The following is a 6,000-nucleotide window of genomic DNA, read 5'->3' as shown; positions in this document are numbered from 1 at the left end:
TCTGCTCAGCACTGGCCATTGTGGCCATTTGAGGGGTGAACCAGTGATTGATGCCCTCTCTCTCTCTCTCTCTCTGTCTCTCCCTCTCTCTGCTTATAACTCTGCCTCTCAAATAAATAAATCTTTTAAAAAATAAGAAAACAAATAGATTAAAAGAATGGAGAAAAAGATACATAATGCTAATACTATTCAAATATTAACAGTTAACTGGTATCTCATTCAAGAGACCCTGGTGATTTGTATGCGTGGAAGTAACATCCTTGATACATTTCTTTTTAATTCCACAATTCCCTTTTAAGATGGGAATTACACAATCTCACACAATGCTTTCCTAGGGGTGAGAAAATAGCAGCTGAAATCAGGAAACGAAGATTTCTCTTTGTACTTTATTTCTATTCTTTTGGTTCTCTTTGCTGTTGACCGAACAGTAAAGGAAAACAGCAACATTATCTTGAGCTCTCTTTGCTCAGTGCACCAGTTGCATTATTGATCCAGTATCATAGTGTATATAAAGCAATGTTTGCTTCAGTGACTCCCAGCTTCCCTCTAAACAAACAGCTGCATGTACGAAGACAGATGCCTACAAAGGTAAATTTAAGAGAAAATAATATAAGTTCATTCTATTTCTCTTCCCATTCTGTTTCCCTTACAATGAAATATCTAACCAAATTAGATTGCTTTATTATGCTAGATTGTTGCATATTGCTTAGCTTATTCAAAAATTTTCTCCATTTATTTTTTTCTTCTTTCTTTATTCAAAATATTTACTAAAGGGAAAGGACACTGAGAAAATTATTACTTTTTTCAGCCTGCTCTGTCTGCAATTTTCTAATACATGTTTTCAAAGCCATTTGAAACCAAGATCATTTCTTTTGCTAGGTAAGTTTCTTTTACAAATTAACTAAATATTACGTATTTCTTGAAATGAGTAGAAACTTTATACCAGTGTCATTATATGAGAGGTCTTCAAAAATGTGTGGAAAATGTGCATGATCTTTAAATTCCATTTTTCCATGAACTTTTTGTAGTATCCTTATTTTACCTGTAGATACAGGATACTAGCTACCAAGATGGACAAAACAGACTTACAGATTTAAGAAAAATATATGACAGAACATGATCAAATTACAATTTTGATTGGTTTCCTTTATTATTATTTTTACTACTGTCTGCCACAAATTCTGCAGCTTGCAGTCCGTATCAATCATTCTAAGACTCCACTTCATGAGGAAAACAAGTACATGCAGAATAAAGCAAGCATAATGTTTTAAAAGTAAATCTGTTTTGCATATTATTGGCTGGAGGCAGTTTAACATACTCAAAGAATATAGCTTTCAGAAATACGATGGTAGAGTTTTAACACTCAGGATACATAGGTTTGTTAACTCTTGGTTTGTTTCAAGTGTAACCAAGCTATATCTGAAATACACTATCGACTCTTATCAAACTCTTTACAGCTGTCCAGTAACAAGGATAGATGCAGTAAAAACATTTGAAGTGCAAAACATAATGTTGGTAATAAAGGTTTCAGAACATTGGTCCTGTGCATGGGCAGGATGCACCAATATTCAAAGGCAGGATCCATGTTTCCTAAAGCTACACAGTTTTTCTTATTTGAGGACATAAGGTTTATCATTTCTTCTAAAATTGGGTAAGTGTCGCTCCCCCTCTTCGTGGAGGAACGACACAGGACCCTGCGCTGTTCTTTCGTCTGCTCGGCCCTCCCCGGGTTTGCTGCTGGTTCTTCCCGGGTTGGCTACTATCCCCTCCACCTCCGTGGAAGGGCAGTTCCCCCTGGCCACATTCCCCACTTCCGCAGGGGAGCGGCACCCCGCCGGCCGGCTCTCTGGGGGCTGCACAGGTGTTCCCTCAGGTGTTCCCTCAGATGTTCCCCTTAGATGTTCCTGGTGCATGCCGTCTCTCTCCTCCTTTATAGTCCTCCTCCGCCAATCCTAACTCGGCTGCCCACACGCCGAGTACGCTGCTCTCCTCCAATCAGGAGTAGGTCCTACAGTTTATTGGTTGAACTGGAGGCAGCTGCGTAGAAGCTGTTTTCTCCTCTCCCAGCGCCATATTGTGGGAGAGCAGATGCATAGAATAAGTCTTAATTCCAGTAACAATATAGTCCGAGTTGCTCCCCACAGTGGGAGAGCAGATGCATAGAATAAGTCTTAATTCCAGTAACAGTATAGTCCGAGTTGCTCCCCACAGATCCCCCTTTCTTTTTATTTTTTGGCGTTGATACGCACCTGTCTTCGGTGTCCCGCGGCACACACTCTGCTCTACTTGCTAGAGTTGCCACAGGCTCTTACAAGTCCTATCAATCAGGAAAACCGAATCCGGGTCCTCTCTTCGCCATTGTGAGGAGGTTTTTAGGCGCTGATGCGTGCCTGTGTTCGGTGCCCTGCAGCGCATGCTCTGCTCTGCCCGCAGGGGCTTACAAAACCTATCAGGCAAACCGAATCCAAGCCTTCTCATTGCCGTATTGTGGGGGAGACTTATTAGTGTTGGTTTGTGCCTATCTTCGGTGACCTGCAGCTCATGCTTTGGTCGAGCTGCTTGCTGGTGCTTACCGCCTTAAATCAGGCAGACCGAATCCAAGCCTCCTAATTGTTGCATTGTGGGGAAGCCTTACTGATGTTAATTCGTGCCTGTCTTCGGTGACCTGCGGCGCATAAGCTGCTAGCCGCCCAGGTGCTCATCGCCTCACTTAATCAGGCAGACCGAATCCAAGCTTTCTCATTGCCATGTTGTAGGGAGGCCTCTCTATTTCTCTATTTCTCTATCTCCGGGCATTCCTATTTCTCCCATTTTACTTCTATCTTCCAGCATTCCTATTTCTCTCTTTTTACTTCTAAACTTCTGTTTCTCTTATCCCTGCGGCTTCCCGGCGGCACTCGCCCCGAGGCTGCTTCTCGGCACCTCGCCCCGCGGCAGCTTCACGGCTCTGCGCGGCTTCCCGGCGCCGCGCCTCGCCCCGCCGGCGGGTTCCCGGCTCTGCGCGCACGCTCCGCGGTCTCCATGCACTTAGCGCCCGCACCACGGCCTCGCGCCAGCCCCGCATTCCCCATCTATTCACGCCCCGTGCTCTCTCTGCACGCAGCGGCTTCCGCGAATGTTTCCGCCACCACCGGCATTCAGTCCAAGTTCCCCGGACTAACCTGGCGAATTTCAACCTGGCAGCCCACGTCTCTGCCTCTGGTTCCAGATCTTCGCCTCTTGCTCCCCGGGGTGACTTGAAGAATTCCAAGGTGGCTTATATCCGCCTCGACCTGCACTCGCGGCTTCATCCTCCCTAACATTTTTCTCTACCCGGTATGTTTCCTTAAGTTTTCTTCCAACAATATTCCTCTCATTTCTCCTGGCTTCTCCCCACAGTCCGTATCCGAGTCCAAGCCTCCTCCAGGTTTCACTTTCGCTTTCAGTCTCCTAGCTTCCCCGCCATAGTCCGCATCCGAGTCTATGAAAGCTTTCACTTTCGCTGTCAATCCTAACTTCTTTCCCACAGTCCATATCCGAGTCTATGCCTAGGCTTTCAATAGCTTCTTCCGGCACCTTTCTTGTCCGGCTTTCCCCTAGGCTCTTCGCTAGTCTCTCTCTCCGGTATTTTCCTGCTTCTTCCCGTTTCTTCCCTCCTAGGTTTCCTATCCGAGTCACGGCACCATTATGTCGCTCCCCCTCTTCGTGGAGGAACGACACTAAGCCCTGCCTAGGCTTCATATCCGAGTCACGGCACCATTATGTCGCTCCCCCTCTTCGTGGAGGAGCAACACAGAGTCCTGCCTAGGCTTCATATCCGAGTCACGGCACCATTATGTCGCTCCCCCTCTTCGTGGAGGAACGACACAGGACCCTGCGCTGTTCTTTCATCTGCTCGGCCCTCCCCGGGTTTGCTGCTGGTTCTTCCCGGGTTGGCTACTATCCCCTCCACCTCCGTGGAAGGGCAGTTCCCCCTGGCCACATTCCCCACTTCCGCAGGGGAGCGGCACCCCGCCGGCCGGCTCTCTGGGGGCTGCACAGGTGTTCCCTCAGGTGTTCCCTCAGGTGTTCCCCTTAGATGTTCCTGGTGCATGCCATCTCTCTCCTCCTTTATAGTCCTCCTCCGCCAATCCTAACTCGGCTGCCCACACGCCGAGTACGCTGCTCTCCTCCAATCAGGAGTAGGTCCTACAGTTTATTGGTTGAACTGGAGGCAGCTGCGTAGAAGCTGTTTTCTCCTCTCCCAGCGCCATATTGTGGGAGAGCAGATGCATAGAATAAGTCTTAATTCCAGTAACAATATAGTCCGAGTTGCTCCCCACAGTGGGAGAGCAGATGCATAGAATAAGTCTTAATTCCAGTAACAGTATAGTCCGAGTTGCTCCCCACAGGTAAGTGGGGAGTGAGGGAAGGGAAAGTATGAAACATTTGAAGAAATTAGATATGGTCCAGGTTAGAGCAAAGTTGGGAGTGCAGGCATGGGTTCCCCGTGTCTGAATTTGGTTGAAGAGAGGTTAAAATCACACAACAGAATGAATTGCAGCACCTCAACTTTTCGTGGAAGTAGCAAGAAATGGTAAATGGAAACTTACTTCTCCATTAAATGGATTCATATTGCTATTAGTCCTGGCTAAGGCAACCAAAGTAGGATGTTAAACTTCAGTGGTGGATTTGGAATCAAAGTACAAGAGTGAATAAATTTGGAAAGAATAGACCAATGAGCCACAACTGTCTTCAAAAGCTCTGATTAACCCCAAGAATATCGTAAGTGTAAGCTCTCTGGTACCCAGCACAGGCTAAAGGGCTTCAGTTTCCTTACAGAACTGAGGAGATTTGGCCCAATAACTATCTATCTTGACTCCTAAATTGAGAAGAATACTGCATGTGTATCTCTCCTTCAAGAGCATCCAGACTAAAAGAAAGAACATTCATACCAAGGATATATTTAGGGGAACATTAGTTTAAAATAAACTTCTAAAAAATCTCCTTTGAAAACTCCCAACATGAATTACCAACATTATCCAGCACAGTGAACACATTTATCCAAAGAGTAAGTCTTCTCATACATAACAAAGGCAACTTGTCAATTTTCAAAATAATTAGACTACAGTGAATTACTTGGCCCTGTATTAGTAGAGAGAAACATGATAGAATTATGTGAGCATTCAAGATGAGCATTTTGCAGAATCACAAGACTGATTCTGAGCGTGAGTTGGGGAGGGGTGTGCATGATGAGTAGGAATTTGTGACTGTTTAAAATTCTATAAGTAAAAGATTGCTGTATTATTCTTATTTCCAGGTTGAAAATATAGAGGAAACACTCATGGCAGGAGGCATTCTGTTGTATAAGTCTGAGAACACCATTATTCTTCCTCAAACAAAATGTCAACTTTGAATGACAACATTTTGATCTTCAATACCATATAACCTGTCCTGTGTCAGATCTTGACCCAGCATCAGCATCAACAGGAAACAGGGGGCCAGTGTTACGGCACTGCAGATGAAGCTACTGCTTGTGGTGTTGGCATCCTATATCCAAGCAATGGTTCAAGTCCCAGCTGCTCTGCTTCTGATCCAGCTCTCTGCTAGCACACCTGGGAAAGTAGCAGAAGATGGCCCAAGTAGTTAGGCCCTTGCCTCTCACATGGGAGACCAGGATGGAGTTCCTGGCTCCTAGCTGAGTCCCATCTGTTTGGGCATTTGGGGTATAAACCAACGTATGACACATTTGTCTCTCTCCCTCTTTTTAATTCCTTTCTCTCTCTCTCTCTCTCTCTCTCTCTCTCCCTTTAAAATTAATAAAATAAAGGCAAACAAAAACTTTTATTCTTCCTTTTTGTTGTTTTAAAAATATGCTGGTGGGGGCAGCATTGTGGTACACCAGGTTAAGCCACCACTTGGGACGCCCACATTCCTTATAGAAATGCTGGTTCTGGTTCCAGCTGCTCCACTTCAGTCACCTGCTAATGTGCCTCAGAAAGGCAGCAGAAGATGGCCCAAGTTCTGAGTCCCTGCCATGCA

General features: G+C 45.5%; 1 long non-coding RNA gene across 2 annotated transcripts in view; it reads right to left on the bottom strand.

Annotated features, from left to right (window-relative positions):
• Positions 1–3,052: 3,052 nt before the first annotated feature.
• Positions 3,053–6,000, bottom strand: part of LOC149125025 (uncharacterized) — a 39,044-nt gene continuing 36,096 nt past the window's right edge. For both annotated transcript variants that reach the window (XR_016211930.1, XR_016211931.1), the window contains one exon: positions 3,053–5,573. This is a non-coding gene — a long non-coding RNA (uncharacterized LOC149125025). The remainder of the gene's footprint in view (positions 5,574–6,000) is intronic.

This window comes from Oryctolagus cuniculus, chromosome 8, assembly GCF_051225735.1.
Source record: "Oryctolagus cuniculus isolate XC-2025 breed Fujian yellow rabbit chromosome 8, ASM5122573v1, whole genome shotgun sequence".
In the NCBI taxonomy this organism is placed as follows: domain Eukaryota; kingdom Metazoa; phylum Chordata; class Mammalia; order Lagomorpha; family Leporidae; genus Oryctolagus; species Oryctolagus cuniculus.
This window is presented reverse-complemented; position numbering and strand designations above follow the sequence as displayed.